General features: G+C 37.2%; 1 protein-coding gene across 5 annotated transcripts in view; it reads right to left on the bottom strand.

The window, feature by feature from the left end:
• Positions 1-18,890, bottom strand: part of LOC129576133 (protein slit) — a 300,168-nt gene that overhangs the window by 111,326 nt on the left and 169,952 nt on the right. The window lies entirely within an intron of this gene.

The raw sequence follows: 18,890 nt of genomic DNA, 5'->3' as shown, positions 1-18,890 counted from the left end.
GTTATGAGGTTATAATGGATTGTGTTATGCCTGCTTCGGGTGCTTTATATTTGAATAATGACTGTCTTCGTTTTTCTTCCGTTCATTTCCTCCCCGATCTCTTCCAACACACGAATAAAAGATTCAAATAAAAAAAATCCGCACTCTCGTTTTAATGCATATACTCTTGTTAACATTTTTATTCATAATCACTTCGCCTTTTAACACTCAACCGACCCAAAATTGATCATAAACGCTTTATTAAAATAAACCAACATATGAATACCACCGATGATTATTTCGGTATTAATTCTTATTTAAATTTTACAACTCGCTCACTGAAATGGTGAAACGGCACTTTGTAATGACCACACACATTTTGACGGACGATATTGAATTGGCTATGTAGCAGATGCTGGCAGATATGTAAACCTTCTCAAATCAATTGAGCATTTTTATGTAAATCCAAAGATGACAACCAAAATGATGAAGTTCATCATAAAAACCGGTTTGACCAAATTGTAGATAAATATTTTTCAAATTATTCATTTGACTTTTTCTTCACCTAATGAGAAAAAATTGACGTTTTTAAGTCATTTCCTTTCAAAAATATGGCCATTTGTAAGCGCTGCTTACAAAATAGTATTCTTCTATTTTTGAAGAGTATTTTCTTATGGGCGGCTTACGAAAACGCCTAAATTACAAAAACGTCTATCACAAAACCATCTAAAAATATGATAAATCATTCGAATTGAACGTGAAATATAACAAATAATTACAAGTATGTCCTAAATAGGAAATTTTATGGTGAACAATTTATTCAACATTTGAAATATTCCGATTATTTGAATAAGGTGACCAGTTATACGAATTTTTTGGTCTTGCTGCGGATTTTTTTTCATGTCCCCACCGGTACGGATTTCTATAGATTTAATATGGATTTGTACGGATTTTTAGAACTTGGTCGGGCATCATGGCGAAAATTCCTTCGGAAGGGGGAAATTCCGACTTAAAAATCAGGAGTGAGATACTAACTTTGAGTTATAACACACACACACACAATACAGAAACAAGTAAAATGACTGATGTTGACGTCTGTTATGTTATCAATTGAAGGGAACGAGATGCGAAAACGTTGTGAGTATTGCAAAGTTTGTGATTGTCATTTCAGGTTGGCCTTTGAGCAATTTATTGGTAATATGAAATGTCGTTGTACTAATGGGCGCACTGTGAACTCAAATGCTCATTTATTATAACGTCAAAACCGAAAATTTTCGTTTGTTGGCCCAATTCGTTATTTTTTTTTTTCTTCTATCGTTTGTTCGTTCATCTTTCTCGGCGAAAATATTATTCATGATATGCATGAGCGTGTAAAATGGAATGCGTTATTATTGTGTCAATGCCATCTGTTTTGTTATCCCTTCTGGCGTGGCCTGTCATTTTCCATGGCATTGCTCTTTTTAACGGTGGACCCATGGTGCTGCAGGAATGGTTTGTATGTGTGCTTGGCATATGTGCGTACACATTTTTTTGAAATCGGTTGTTCGGAAGACGCGCTTGTCATGTAGTTGCGATGCGGCGTTTATCGTTTCCGGGCAGAGAAGAATTTTTATATTTCTGACATTGTCAAAATATGAAGAAAGTTTCCGTTAGACGATTCAAAAGTGGCAGATAACTGAGACTCGGACGGTAGAAATAGAGAGCAAACGAAGAACTGACAACATCAAACGGAATAAAAAAGCGGTGCCAAAGAATGAGAGAAGGGTGAACAAAGTTTTGGACACAACGAATTTTCCCAGAACGAAATTAGCAGTATTTTGCTGAAGAGATAAAATCGAAGAAATTTGAATTTAACTCGAAAGTTCATCCATTTGCTACATCCTTAACCACGAAGCACAGCGCTGACATAGATTCACCCCTTTTCTTTTGCAGCTTCTTGTCCAATGTTGCTGACGCTTTACTTCCATCGGTTTCTTTCTCTCGCTATCTTCCTCATCCGCATTTTCCATCCCTCTTTTCTGTATTTTTCTTTCCCTTCCCCCGTATGCACTCCGTCGCTTTTCTGCGTTATGGTAATTTTGCTGCTAATTTTGTTGTCGTTTGGTTGTGCATTAGCCTCGGCAAGACGGAGTGAGAGAGATAGAGTGGATGTTGTTGTTGCAACTGCCATTGGTTGTTATGATATTAATAAACCAATTTAAACTAGCTCTCGACAAGTTTTTTTTCGGGGACGTATGGGGGCGCGGTGCACACGAAATGTAGTCGCGAAATTGGGAAAGCAAATGGTTAGTCGACGTGTGCAAATATGCGTTCATATGTACATTTGTTGATAAGTCATACCATTTATGTTAATTTAATATGGATTCATTTGAGTAAAATGGGAAAAAGTGGTGCATTCCGAGTTTCCTCTCATTTGCTGTATACTGCAAAGTGCTCTTTCTCTCTTCCGTGCGCACGCAATGCATTCAGCACACAAAAACCTCTCAACAGATTTCTTGTCACAAACTTTTGGTTGCAAATGCACTTCATTTTTGAACCTAGTTTCCAACAAACTAATTATTACAAATGCCGAAAACACACATACACATACACTGAGAGTAGCCGAAATTCTGAAGTGAATCTAATCATAGAATCGATATAAAATACGGTGGATATTTTGTGGCGTGGCTGCAAATGATTTTTCACCCTCCCAAAAATAACATCATCTCTCTCTCTCTCTCTGTGCAAAAACCCATTTAATCAAACTTTGTTGCACAACTCTCTTCTATTGGGAAGATTCACTCCTTTATTTGCCATTGCGTTGTGTTTTCCGGTTATACAAAGTTTTTTTTTCGCTTTTCGTATGTGTTGGCAATGTTTTGACAGCAGCATTGGAGCTTGAAAATTTTAAGAGATTTTGAATCGGTTTTTTGCGGTTGACACACAGATGCATCGAATTCAAACAACACTTTCCATTGCTTCGTTCAATCCACTTCGCACAAATTACCGATGTAAAAATGATTCGAAACTGAGATTGAAAATAAAATCATATAGTGCGAAAAAAAGAAATCCGCTAGAAATACTACGTTCAACTGGAAAGTAAAGCCATAACAAACAACAATGAAACTAATGTGAACTGTTCAACCGACACTGCGCCCCGAGAAGTGAACAACAAGTAAAGTAGATAAAGACAAACACATTGAGATACAAAGCGGAGCGGCTGTATGTGTAATATCCATATTAGTTGTCGTACAATACGCCGAAACATCGAGAGAGAATGTGTATCATTTTCGATTACGCCTCGCTGCTAGCTTTCTATCGGTTTCGCTCGACATTTGGGTGGAAAACTTTGCAAATTTTCAGTTTTCACAAACTTTGTGTGCGTGCATGCGTGCTTTGGATTCTTGTAGAAAATCGGACATTAGCGAGCGGTGAGACATAACACATATTAAATGTGCATTCAAATTTATGCTTCATGTTTTTTTGCTTCCACCCTCGCAATTCACAGCGCTTCAGCTTTGTTTTGTTTACATTATCGCTTATCAAATATCCATACATTTATTTCAAGTCATATTTGAATGGTTTGGAGCGAAAATGTAATACAGAAAAGTTGAGCGGAAAAATGTCGATGATGAATGAGCGGAAAAGGGATAGTTATATAGTAAACTATAGTGAACTATATAGCTATCCCTTTTCATTTGACATTTTTCCGCTCAACTTTTCTGTATTACATTTTCGCTCCAAACCCATTCATTTGTCGTTATTTCGGCCGTGTTTTACCTTAGCGTGTGTATCTTCTTTCTCTGTTCTCTTTCACTTCCCCCTGCGAACGAAACCAAATATGAATCGTTGATGGTGTTTTTATTCATCGTTATTGTTCATTTCTATTTGTTTTGGACAAATAACCATTTTGTTCTCCTCTATCTTCACAAAAGATGAAAATAGCGGTGGCTTGTCAGTTCAGCAAAATGATGCTCAAGCGCTTTATTCGAAAATAATTTTCAGGTCGTTTGGTCTTTTCTTTGCATTCGGCTCCCCAGCGACAATGTTGTCGTGGCTTGCATTTCGTTTAATCTTCAACGAAGATGGTTCGCAATATTGGATGAAGCATACCAAGGAAGAAAAAAAATACGAATCTAATAGCAATAATAATAAAAAAGACGGCCCCATAAAAATTGTGTAAACTTTATCAACAAAAGCTGAAACGAGAGTAACATTTTTGATAGAATGTCTTATCCGTGTGATATGCACAAAGCGTGTGCTCGACTAAACTAACTGAATAAGATTGTGTTATATTAAACGAAGAACAGAGAGCGAAAAAAAGCGGCGAACAAATCCATAAATAATAATTTTCTTGGTGAGAGACGGAATTAAGCGGTAGCGTTGGGATGGGGATGTTTTTTTTTCTTCTTTTCTCGCGGCGTAACAAGACGTGAAACTTTTTGGAATGGAAGTCGCGCGTGGAACGCAAAAGAAATGAAAAAAAAAAATGAATGCAAAACTTTGGTTAAAGTGGGAAAGGAACTTATGCTGACTCTCTCTGTGTATAAATCGGAACAGATACACGAACGAAAGAAAAAAAAATTCCATTTTAAAGGCATGACGACACTGAAACTGATCTATATTTATGATTTTGGGAGTATGCCGCAACTTACAAGTTCGTTCGGTCGTTCGACGAAAAACTTTCGCTTCAACAGTGTGATTACTCGTTGGCGCTTTGATACAAATTTGTCTAGTCATGGCGCAAAATTTTCCACGAAAAAGCGCCACAACCTCAAAACATATAGATGGCCGAAGCGTCATTCTCACAAGACACATTCACTTATTAAATCATATTAATCAAACTGATAGACAAATACACACACACACACACATGTATATATATAATCAACCAATTTCAGCCCACCGATGCGTTTTTTTCAGCGCCGCCATCACCATTTGTCTTGTCAAACTGTTGCGTTGTTATTTATTTCATGTAATATTTGACGGTGTTACGAGAGTGAGATTGCTGCTCCAAGCCAAATTGAGGCGCTTCGAAATTCCAGCAGCTCAAAATGAAATCGGGGGTGTTTGAAGCTCTTCGGTGCAAAAACGTATTCGTCGACCACATTCTTTCGGCCAATGTTGCAATAGGCTGGAATCACATGACGTCAGTTCACCAAGTGTCCACTGATATGCACATTAATAACAAACACTTTAAGTGTGCAGTTTTTTTTTTCAATTTCATCACGGGATTCCAAGGATTTTCGCTGTGCTCTAGCATACTCTCCGCATGAGAACAGAGAAAGAATGGTATAGAATCCTTTACTCGTGCTTCAAAATTCTGGCAATGTAAACTATTTTCTAACGAAACGCGTTTTAACCGTAAAATCGCTGCATGCGATTTGATGCGAGGGCTGGTTACACACAACAGAAGAAAAAAAATGATCGAATGATAGACGGTGTAAATTCAAAATAGTCGGAATTTCGCTGGAAATGCTTGGGTGCTGAAGGGAAATTCGCTTCGTAGGAAGAAAAACGGTTTACCCAAGAGCGCAGAATAAACGCTTCGTATTAAAAGCACCGCACTTTCTCGCACGAGAGGGGAAGAATTGAAATTGGTTTTATTTATTTTCGTAACTCTTTCAACACCGAAATAATTTATGGGAAGTTTTCATTTGTCGACAGAAGCGCGCTCAAAGTGAAAAAAAAAAAACGTAGATAACCTTCTCTTAGACGTAAGTGCTAATAATTGCGATAATTTCTTTTGCACTAAACGATGTTGCTATAATTTTTAAGTAAGTGCACTTAAAATTCCATGATACAATTACACCTACTTTACGGCACAAATAATAAACGTGTACGTTTTTGTTCACCCTCAAGCTCATTTTGCACAGGCAATCGATCCAGGGAAAAAGCTATGGAGAAAGAGCAGGTCGAATGACGCTAATAATGTGGAATAAATGGCTGACACTTTATCCAATGCCATCGATTATTACGCAAATCAATCACTTGCGAATAAATCAGACGAAATAAAGTTGACGCAAAAAGCACTGACTCAATCTCACGGTGTCAGCCATGAAAATACGTTGAAAACAAACTTTTTGACACTAATTCCAATGAAAAAAAAATGTTATTTTCAAAGATTTTCTTTATTTTTTGATGCAATAAAGAGTCACTCGTTCTCGTTCTCAGCTGAAGTACAATTTATTAGAATGAAGCAGCTCCATTCAAACTCAAATGATTACAGAAATATAAAATGCTTATTTATCAATATTCGAACACCCAATTTTGTTACGATTCGGTCTACATTTCTTTGGCTGGCAAAATAGTTCACGTTTCTCTCTTACTAGCGAGAGAAAGTGCTTGGGCGATATTTGGTGTGTGATAGGTCACATTTGCACACATATCGTCTTTGTTTGTAGGCACGCGCATCATTTTGTGTCAGCAAATGTCGTTTAAGTTGTTCTATTGTTCGTCAATCGGGTTTGATGGGATTTAATAAACATGCTATTGGCATGACATGTTTGTGCTGTGCACACGCTGACTCACACTGGATGAGAAAACAAACAATCGATTTGCTGCAGAAAACCAAATAAAATAGTATCCAGTGAATCATTAATGCCATTTTCACCGTTTGCGTCGCTGTTTATTTATATTTGGGAATGGGTTTTTGTGGCAGACAAAAGGAATGAAAGGAAGAGAGAACGAATAAAACTGTGTTTGACCGCCAGCGGGAAGCCAGAGTCGCACATGTACACGTCGTTTCATAACCAAATATTTACATTACCTCAACGCGCCAGGTACACACGCACACACACATACACACGCACACATGCTGTCCGAGAGATCAATTCATATCCGGACATTTTTTTGATAATGAATGAGCCGCCAAAAAGAAGCAACTATTACAAACTGCCTGACAGCCACCCGATTTGCGAGTGAGAGAAAGATTTTATGAACAAACAAGAGCATTGAATCTGGCAATAAACATCGTCATCGATACGCAATCATCCGGCCTAAATACATCCACATACATAAAATACCATTTCGCCCCAAATTTTTCGTCACTCTTTACCAGCACCGTCAATAAAATCACATACACACGCAAAGCAACAACAAAAAAGTAGTAGAACGAAGGCCGAAATTATTGGAATTGCGTTGAAAGTGACAATAAAATGCAATGTTATTCACTCAACATGTCATACTGTTGATTGCCGGACACGACACACAGCGCGTGAATTGATTTGTTTTTATTGCGAACCAATTGATATGTTATGCGACCAATGCTATCAAGATGCCGACACACATTTCCACCAAATGAAAATGAAATGTACAAGGGAATGAAGTGAAGAAAGAAGAAAAAGGAGAAGCGAACGGCAAAGATGATGACGACGCTGTTGGGTTTGTATGTTTGTGTTCGGGATATTGATAAGTTTGTTTGACCATGTAATGATGCTGCGCTCCAAAGTAATATTGAAGTGAGTTCATGTGCGCAATGTGGTGAAAAGCATCACCCAAAAAAGTTAGATGAGCTTAGGCAAATGAAGAAAATTGGAAATCTTCTTTAAAATAGAACAACAACAAAAGAGAGGGAAAAAAAATGTTTAAAAAAGCAATGGATAAACTGAACGGAAGACAGCACTGGGGATAACAACGAATTTTCTAATTAAATGAGTGAGATTCAAAGCGGGAAAAAAGCAATACGCTACGAATGGAAGCAGTATTAATCGTTAGAACAAGTAGGTAAATCATGATAGGAACTTGGTTAACGGGCAGCAGGCATTAGATGTGCTACATTCCATTCATGGAAATAGCACGTGTATCAACGTCAAAAACCACATCGAATAATGTATTTGTCTTTTCGAGACTCTTTAGCTTGTTGAATCCCTTCCGTAGCGCTGTGCAAACATCACTCGGTTTGTACACTTGCCATAATTAAATAAAACAATGGATTAAATACCCATGCAGAGAGACTTTTGCTTCCGAACGCGAATAATGGCCGCATAAAAAGCATTTATCTATTATGATGCGCTGCCATATAGAGGAAATACAACTTCGTACATTGTTCAAGAACTTTGAATTTTCGCATGAGCACACAATTAGAAAAACATTAATGAGTAAGCAAAATATTTTGTGCTCACACGTGCTTCGTTGTAAAAGGGGTTTTAGATAGAGCGATAGATGGCAGGCAGCTGATTACCTGCACACATACACCGAATATTTTAATACTGAAGCGTAAACCGAAAATCACATGCAAAAAAAGAAACCATTATCGAACGACTCAAGCGAAGGGGGAAAACATGACTAAAGTCAACAGCAACAAACAATTACGTTTTATGAATAAGATTACATCAGTTTGAATGCATCAGTTTGCCGTTCCGAATTGAATGTGGGGAATGTGATCGTTCTTTGGATTTTTGAATATTTTCTAGGGGCTTACGAGTATCCAGAAATGTTTGTTATTTTGTGAAAAATAACTTTATTTGCATTTAAACACGGGCATAGTGTTCCCATTCGCAGTGGCATTCGAATACGATGCGAATGGAACGCGAATGTTTACATAGAATCTATATTTGGTGGAAATTGGGATATATGGAAGCATTGCGGATACGTGAATCGGCACGAATGAGCGAGTGACCTGTCAATGTTGAACCGGACATGTTGATTGAAGCACTTTGGCGCAAACTATGAACAAGTTTGAAATAAAACAAAAATGAATTTTTAGCCATGAATTTATTAGATGGATACTCAAATCTTGGCTAATTTGTTGCCAGGGCTTAACCGCAATATCTAAGCCAATTCAACATATACATCTGATTAACTAACATATAGATAAATTCAATGAATGGTATGTGCCATGAATTCAAAATACGCATTGAAGTTATTGCTAAAATGTCTGCGGTTAGAATTTCATTCGCATAGTGTTTCAATAGAGATTCAAATTGACAAACTTGGTTCGCCTTATGGTTGAATCCAAATAATGTGTATAGGGTATATGTTCTATTGCTTAGTTTATATAAATATATATATATATATATATACATAGAGTATATTTTCACTTGAATTGAAAGGAATCGCAACACTTATTGACTTATTGCAATATATATGTATTGAACAAGAATTTTCGCCGAATTGCATTCATTTTGACAAATAGCCGCTGTGACATTGTCGCCAAATTTTTGGTTCGACGATTCTTGATTATCATGTAAAATAGAAGCATTACCTTTGTTTTATCAAAATTAAATGAAATAAAAAATAGTAAGCGGACGCAACACAAAATCTCGCTTTGATTGAAAACAATTTTGACATAAAACTACAAAATACAATATAAACCGCAGTCCGCACAGCTTTGCCACTGAAAATTTTGAACCGCATAGAAATTGAATGCGATTATCGTAAAAGTAAACAATAAAGAGGTAGTCAGCGGCCGTAAATTCCCCATAAAACTTAGCAAGAATAGAAAGCTCGTTTTGGCTCTGAAACAGATTCAACCAAATCTCATTGAATCGTATCAAATTGGTTTATTAAACATCATTCTTCTTCTCGTTTTGCCGATGAAAAGAAAATGGTATACTTCAAGATGCCTTTGGAATATAGCCACTTTTTTGTGTGATATAACCACTAAAAATATCTCATTTTATTTGTCTGATTTAACATTTTAATTCACTCTCGCTTCCAATAGATTTCGATTTGATGTGGCCTAGTGCTACTATATGTTGTACCTCAATCAATTTCAACCCAATAGTCTACTTGAAATATGGCCATTTTGCACTCTATTGAGCGATAGAGAGATGACATAAAAAATGTGGCCGGTCAAAGAATTTCATATTTACAATTTTTATTGAATATTGGATGTTGGAGTCTACAATGCCTTAAAATCATGGTCTCTGTCGCTTTTTCATTCACACCATCAGTCGGATTGAATGTGAAAAATAATCAGCCCACTCAACGTATTTTCTTGAGATTTCTTCGCTAGCCTCCGCCATTGTGTACAACATGATTTTTTTCAGGGTTTTTCGTTAACACACACATAATTGCATATCAATGTGCTGGCTTTTTGTTTGCTCTGGTGTCTGCCGCCGGTAACAATTCCAAAAAAATTATCTCTTCGCAATTCGTCTACAACACACACATATATATATATATACATATCGCCATAAACCGACACCAAAATCCAGTTAATCATATTTGTGCGTATTTTGCTTTCAACTCTCTTGACGAGATTCTCATTTGCCAAATTTTCGAAATATTTTCCGACGATGCCGCCATCGTGCTGAATCAACAGAATTTTATCTAACGCATAAACGATGGCACGTCGAAGAAAAACACAAACGAAAGCGAAAACAACGCCGTTGTTTATTGTTTACAAATATAACTAGTCGGATTATGTTACATGCAAAAATGTTAGCATGTAACCCGACCATCGGCAAGCATATTGAAGCATTCAAAACGCGACAGACAATATTGATACCAACATGGAAAATATGCAACTAGACGCTCTGTGATTTGTTTTTCTTTTGATTGTCTCACTGATATTTATAGCTGCCATTACTGACTTCGCTTAATTATCACATACTCGCAACACATTCGAAGACACACGTCAAGTAAATCGATAGGGATAATTTTGTAGAAGAACCATTTTTCATATGTCAGTCACTCCATTCAAAATTATGTGAAACGGGTTGAAAAATTCGTACTGAAAATCTCAATGGAAAATGTCTTGCGATAATTTATTCGTTTGTTTTGATCATTCTATTCCTCTCACGCATGCATGGTCCACGATAAATATGAATACATACGAATTTTCTTTATGGGTTTGAAATAGCGATGGTAGAATAAAAATAATTTTGCTGTTTAAAAATATCACAAAAGTTTGGAGGAGCTAATATGAGAAGTTTGGAGCGAAAATGTTATACAGAAAGGTTGAGCGGAAAAATGTCGATGATGAATGAGCGGAAAAGGGATAGCTATATAGTAAACTGTATAGTAAGCTATAGTGAACTATATAGCCATCTCTTTTCATTTGACATTTTTCCTCACAACTTTTCTGTATAACATTTTCGCTCCAAACTACTCATATTTCCCTATGCCAATGAAATCCAAAAAAACGAAGTTCTGTACTTTTCGATTGGATGTGCAAAGTGTGACGTCAATTTCGGGTGGTTATTTTCTTGAATGAATTTTTGGTGTTTGTTTGCTCAAACGCATTAATTTTGTGTGCGGTTTCGAAGGCAGGCACACTGTACTCTCTATCGCTCTCTCTCTCTCTCTCTCGCTTGCTCTATTGTTTACAGCGAACGAAAAGAGTATTAATTTTTAACTTCAGGAGACACTAGAGAATGTTCAACCACAATGAATAGAGCCACAATTTGCGTGAATGTGCTAATTTCCCGTGTCGATGTACTACGACATCACAAGTGAAAACAATTTCGTGTGTTTTCTTCTGCCGAAAAAAAGCCATAGTCTCTATAACCGAGAGTTTGTGTTGGCGAGCGTGTGCAATGGTTTTATGTATGTTTGTGTGTGCGTGGAATGCAATCGACAGCATCTGGATTATTTACTCAAAACAAAGGATATTGCCATCATGTACGTGACGCAAATACGTCGATGGCTTTGCAGGAGAAAAAAAACCACAAACACACGCGTTGCATGTGAAATTGCAGGGCTATATGCTTTTAGATATGTGTGCGCCGTATGTGTGTATCCATACTGTTGCACCCTTTCGCAATTGCTGTCGATTGTTATTTGGCAAACGGGCAACAATAATACGAATTTTGAATACGACGGGACTTAGTGCCAAAATTTCATGAATAAACCCCCACAAAGCATTCGGAATACGAATTTTGATGGTGTGGGTCGCTGTCACCGCCTCCGTCACCGTCTCCGTTACCGCCGTCGTTGTCGTTGCATTATAAAACAAACATCCTCGAACGAACCGTTTTGCAGTCGCAATATTTTGGAGGCTGTTTTGTGGTGGAGGCTGTTTGAGTCGAAAATACACGACGCCTAAGAAGCTTGCATAGCTTGCCTTTGTCGAAAAAGGATTTCTCAATAGCGGCACGTATTTCGATAATTTTTTATTTGCATCGATTCATTTTTTTACAGCCAACATTCAACATTTGATGTACAAATTTTGTGCAAACATATTCTTTGTTTGTTTGGTTTTTTTTTTGCGTGGAAAGTGGAAACGATACCGTTATCATCTTCTTTACTTTCGAGAACAAAATGATTTTACGTGTGCTCTGGAACCGGAGTGATACTTTGACGGTATAACCACACATTTTCATTATTACTTATTCATTTTATTATTTGGACCACATTCATTTCAAAGGAAAATGACAGAAACAACAACATTCATTTACTCATTAGTGATGTGCTATTGTGCTTACGTGTCTTTTATATTTCTACCATTTTCGTTTATTTTTTACGAACTGAATTTTGTGTGTACCTTTTTCCCTTTTGCATATCATCATCAGCGAGACGGTACTCTGTGTCCGCTCAGGTGTTAACGCGCTTTACGATCGAGGAAAAAAGTGTGGCGTTGTTTTGAGAGGGATAAATTCAGCAGCAGCAATATCAGTAGCACCGCTCGAGCAAACAGAAGTGCTTCATATAAGTAAAAAGTGGTACGACACCGTCACACGTGAACGCGGAAGAAGAGATGGCAAAAATGTATACAAACATTTATTTTCGTCTCTCTTGATATATGAATAAAAATAGGTAAATGTTGCAAAAGAAAAAAAAATACCGACGACGACGATGGCAAACAGCACTCGAGCAGGCGATTCACGTTAACTATCGTACCATAACAATATGAAGAAAGAATGCGACCAACAAACGTTCCGAAAACAAAAGCACTCTTGTTATTCAGCCGGAGTGAAATATATATATATAATACTTCATATGTTTGTGTGTATGATTCAAATCGGAGCTTAGAGTGAATTTCCATGTGAAATCTAAATGCGAGTGCGAATGACAAACGCTAGAGAATTATTATATATTATTGTTTGGAATGAAATAGAGCCGAAGTGGGAACACTGGCGGAAAAGACGGAAAAAGGAAGAAGAATGAGAAAAAAGCACGAACGTGAATACAAAATATTTTTTTTTCATCTTTTTATATCTTTTCTGGGCGAAAATGAAAAATGATGCGTATGAGGGAAAAATAACAGTATGAAAAAGGATCTGCTCACTCTTCGCACACTATATAGGTAGAAAGATGAAGAACGGTGAGCTATGTCAATGGGTTCCATGTTCGTTGTATGGTTTTTTTTTTTCGGTAATGTTCCAGGGCTAAAATAAACGACAACCCATTTCCATTTTTGCAGAGAAGAGATTGAAACAGTCTCGATGTTTGTTAAAATACCGTTTTTTTTCGCACCGGATTTATTTAAAGATGTTTGTGTGGTTAAAGTACACTACCGTACTATAAATGGAAATTGATGTAAACACAAGAGCATTCAAACGGTGAACGGCATCAAGAGTTTATTTATGGTCAAAGTGTCGAGACAAAATTAAACCAATCAATGTTATATTCCGTCAATTTCAAATGACCCATCTTCCATAAATTCAATCGATAATATCAGTTCTCTATATTTAAAAAGAAAAAACAACAACCAAACAGTAACCACTTCGAACGATCCATTTATACAGTGAGAGAGAAAAAGAGCACGGTCGTTGAATGCAAAGCGACTAACAAAACTTTTCGTTTCAAGATGAATGACTTTTTGGCATCTCTGCACTCTTTTCCTCTCTGTATCTATGCGCAATGAGAAAGCGACAGAGTAAAATTCTATTAAACATCTAATTCAAAAGAAAATTGTTATCGAATGTACTTATCAATTTTGCATTTGTCACGTCGCCATCATTGAACTCATTGGCGCAATGCCTTCACACCAGGTCTTGTGCCTTGCTCAAATCGATATTAAGGCAGTGGATAAACTCAGTTCTTTTTCTTCACTGCCATCGCAGTTGTTGTTGTTCGTGTCATGAATATGCTGGCATTTGGTGTTCCGTCAGCAGTCTATTCACCAATATAAATTCTCACTATTTCCATATTTATTCGGTTCGATTCGATTCAGTATTGTGTTGGTATATAGTGCCGATTTAAAATTGTGAATTGATTCTCCTATGCATCTTTGTGATTCGATTGACGTTTAAATTGAGTTGTGAATTTGGATGTGTTGTTGCTACTTCAATAGCACCTGCCCAACGTTGTGCAACATGTTATAATATATAATGATTTTCATCGTTTATCTGGGCTTCGTTCTGTGAATCGATCGACTACCGACATAATTGATTAGTCAAGCGAAAGGGATGCATCATCATTATCATCATCATCATCCAGGTGATTTGAAGACACCGTGAAAATGATTATAAAGGAATTCTTTTCGCTAGTGCGAGCGGAAAAAACACTGTCTTGCGGTAATAAATAAACGATAATCGGAAATGAGTCAATGATCCGTAAATGTATTTTTAACAGTCGCTTTTTTGAACACCTTTTTTCTACATCCACTATATTTCGCTTTTGATGTAAAAATTTACATAAAACGCTACACCGCAACACGTACAAAATGACAATCTAGTTGTTCTCTCTCTCTCTCTCTCTCTCTCTCTCTCTCTCTCTCTCTCTCTCTCTCTCTTTCTGTACTCATTCTATTGCCGTGGCGGATGGAGAAGAATAGAAGAAAACGAACAAAAAAAAACGGATCGTCTCCCTCGCTCGGAATGTGGCTGTTTCATTCATTTCGTTTGGATTTTATTAAATGTGAGCGCACGTAAGTCACATCGAAAGGAAAATGTAAAAGTATGGAAATGGCCATCAACAACTAAGTGAAATTCCAGCCGAGAGAGAAAAATACGAGCACGTCCTTTTTAGAATTCGCAACTCAGAAGAAAAACAAAAGCGAAAGCGCATCTAAATCGAAACTCGAGTTCGTTTGTTTTTGGTATACAACTTCGTCGTGCTCACTCACAGTCAGCTACAATAACAATAACAATAACAACGACAACAGCTAAAAAAATTATAATTTAATGGACTTTAATGCTGTTTTGCTTCGTCGGCATAAGGCAACGCATCAAACAAGAGCAAAATCCCCTAAAAGATGCTTGCAAACGGTGTACAAAGCGAGAGAGGAGACTTTTTGTATGCTTAATGTATTCAACTTTGGTCTTTGTCAATTTTCATTTCGGTTGTCAGAGACTATTTTACATTGTTTTCCATCCGGCAAACAAAACAGCCATCTTGAATTCACTTGGAATCGATCGATGGAGCCGCATGATGGCTCGCTAATTCAATGTATTATCTAATGAATAATGGAAATGTACCAATGGAATGTATTTAATTTCGAAATTTTGTATTGGCCAGCTTCGTATTACCAGTGTCCACGCCGTACAATCTCAACACCCAAATCCGATGTGATGCTTGAAATGCGATTAGGATGTCGATTTTCAAAATTTTCGAAGAAATACGTCCAAACCGACCGTTCGAGCAGATCAAGCCACGACCATAACGGAATCATATCAATGCTAAATGTATAACATCCGAAAAAGTTTATTAACGTAATTTCTGTTTTTAAATACTTTATAGGTTTTGTTGGCAGCAAAACAGGCTATTAAATCCAAGAAGAACCACGAATGCCATTACCGCCGCGCAGTTTTATCTCATTTTGAATGGCAGCGCTCAATGCTGCTATTGCTGCCCTTTGTCTGTCTTTGATGAGCTACGCGTATCAAGACAAAAACATCAAACAGAAAATTACTAAAATCAAAGAGATAATCATTTTTAACGTCTTCTGATTTTCTCCCCGCCTCTCCGTCTGTCATTTTCCTTTCTAAAGAGGATCCGTCTTCATTTCAACAAAGCGAGGAGCCAATAGCGTGGAGTTTCCGCTGACTCTTGATAAACTCGCTCAACTAAAACGGAAGCACAACGCACAACATAAATATTGGCCACCACCATAGCTAACATCCGGTCTATGTTTTGTAGTGCAAATTTTCCATTTTAATGGTTTTTCCGGCCGATACCAACTGATTTAGTCAACGTTTCGCTCTTCTTGAGCTAAAGTTTTGTGGTGGCATTAGCCAGAGTAAATCAAATAATGGGTGTTTGTTTAATCTTTTTAAAAAGCTTTAATCGGTCATTTAAATTATCATGAATGTTGACTTGGAGCAACGAGCGAGAGTTGCCCAATGCAATCCAGTCCATAATTTTATCCAAAATTCCAATACTGCGATCGGCTCAATGGAGACTATATTGATCAGCTTGAAAGAGTTTTATTTACTCAAAAGAGATTTTTCGTAAAAACTATCAATACTCTGCTAAAAATTACAGTAACAATGTTTGCTTAAAATAGAACATTTAGCATTCAACATCAATAGAGTCTTTGTTGAATCGAGCGCAAAATTGGAATCTTGATTTTATCTCATTGCCTTTGTTTGTGTGGTTTCGACAGTGCAAATTTAAACTTTTTTTTTTAAATATTTTCATCGAAACTGCTCTGGATAATTGATTTTTGGGCCGAAGACATCAACGCGACCGACTTCATTGTTTGTATTGTTGAAATGTTTCAACATAAAAAAAAAACATTTGGAAATTCGAATACACTCGGCAATTAATAATTTTGCATTCGGCGATTGGTTGTGCAGCATATATGAGCCAATCAAATGCATACCAAACATGAAAAACATTTTTGCATGATTCAATTCGGTATTTGATCACATATTTTATTTTCATTTTTGTGCTTTCATTTCCATTAAAATCCGAAAGCGTTTTCATTAATGTCGATTCGTTGAACTGTTGCTGAAAAGTTCACGTCTCCCAATTCATTAAAACAGAACGAAAAACAAATGAGAACGCAAGCGAACGAACGAACGAGCGGGTGAGCGCGCATAATGAATGGCATGACTTATTCGAAAAATGAAAAACCCATCGGCGATATACCATGCAATACCAGGCGAAAAGCAATGGCATATTACACAATACAAACGATAAACAACTCGTGAAACAATTCTTCCGAAGCAATTTTATGGTTTGGCATAATTGGAGTCGTTATGTTTGAAAAATATTATGCATACCAATGGAAGTGAACTACGATGTCGGCATTTATTGCGTTGTGTGACTCCGAGTCGAAGTTGAATCCGAGACGGTACATGGCATCGGTATCGCATCCAGTCGAATTTGTTTGGTTCATTTTCGAATTGTCTAACAAGAAACCGGAATGCATTTAATGCTTTTGCGTTTTGGGTATAAAAGTATTGAGCGTGCAAGAGAGGCACACACACACACACACACACACACACACAGAGAGAGAGAGAGAGAGAGAGAGAGAGAGCAAATTGCGGGCATTTTTCATTGTTGGCAAAGAGCAAGGGCAAGCAACAACAGACAAAAACGAGTGAGAACGGTAATGAGATAGCACAAGGTAGGCAAAATAATAAGAGTGCGAAAATGAGAGCGACAACAAAAGTATATGTGGACCAATGCTGTAGCTCGGGAAGTGAAAGCGAAAGAGGCAAACAGTAAAGGGAATGAACAAGAACGAATGAGAGTCGAACTAAATGTACGGCTTAGATTATGGAAAGTGCGTGCAAAGGGGATGCTATGAGTGAAAAAGTAAAATGGTGCGTGAGGTTTCAAACGAATAATTTATTCAAATTTTCATTTAATTTGTCGGACTTCGGAAATATTTACTTCATATTTCATTCGGAAAACGAAATGCTAAACCCTTTGTGTGCGTGCGTAACGCAGTAATTGAATTTATTGAACGATTTTCCGAGACAGGAAAGCACCAAAGATACGTCCGTCGGTCCGTCTCTCTTGCTCTATCGCTTTCGTTTCGCTTTGATAGCGATTTAATGTGTTGCACGTAATTATTTCCATGGATGCAAAAAAGCAACAACGACAACAACAAAATTAGCAGTAGAGTCTTCAATCTTCACCCAATTTAATTAAATAAATGGTTACATTTATCCAAATCGCATTTGCAAAATATTCACTCTCTAATTATGTGCGTCTTGTTGTTCTCTTTTTTTTCGTTATTTGGTTTGTATGTGTGTGTGTGTTTTCTTTTTCGTTGGCAGTTGTTGTGAGGTAGTTTATGTACTACGCCAAAAAGGTACAAAACGTTTCAAAGTTAGTCTAGACTCCTTCGATTATGCGGATGACAACCGAATGAAGAAGAAGAAAAAAAGCGAGAGAACGCGCGTCGAACACACACATAAACATACAAATTGCACACGGTAACATTCAGATTCAGCAAAACAAATTAACTGTACAGTTCGTATGTCCCGGGTATATTTTTAGTGAAAATGCTACGTGATTACCATTTTCGCGTTTCGTTCAGTCATGGACGGAGAGTATTCTATATCTTTTTCACATGTTTTTTTTTTCTGTAAATTTTATTTTTTGCAATGTCTGCAATTGCAGTTCGAGTGCGTGAATGCAACTCGTGTGCGGCAAAGAGACAGTTTTTTTTTTCCTGTAACGATGTTGCCCGCATTTGTCAGTTCATTCACATTGATGTTCGACTTGCACTCGCTCGTTTTTTTTTTCTACAATTCGCTGGTCTACTGTTTGATCGGCACATGAGAATCGTTCCATTTGTTATTTGTCAACAAACTGACTGGCTTCTCTGCTGGTTGCCAGTCAGTCAGCACACACCACAGAGGAAAGCAAAACAATTGTTAGCAATTAAATGACACTTTACGATCGCAAACAAGCGATTATTTAACGACTGCCGTTTTGAAATCTATCCATTCGCCAAACAGAATTCGCTCTCGCGTGTGTGTGCACATCATATTTTTGACAAGTTGTTTATAGTGCGTACCATTACCACAATAGACACATTGGCGGTATTTTTCCTTTTCAAGATAGCTACATGCGCTTTGGTTGTCTTCTTCGGAAAATTGAACCTAATGCCTCGATTTATGATTTCCAAAGAAATGCAACGT

This window comes from Sitodiplosis mosellana, unplaced genomic scaffold, assembly GCF_009176505.1.
Source record: "Sitodiplosis mosellana isolate CC-2019 unplaced genomic scaffold, AAFC_SMos_1.0 Smas_scaffold_6181, whole genome shotgun sequence".
In the NCBI taxonomy this organism is placed as follows: Eukaryota; Metazoa; Arthropoda; class Insecta; order Diptera; family Cecidomyiidae; genus Sitodiplosis; species Sitodiplosis mosellana.
The sequence above is the reverse complement of the archived record's forward strand: the minus strand, read 5'-3'. Positions and strand labels throughout refer to the sequence as shown.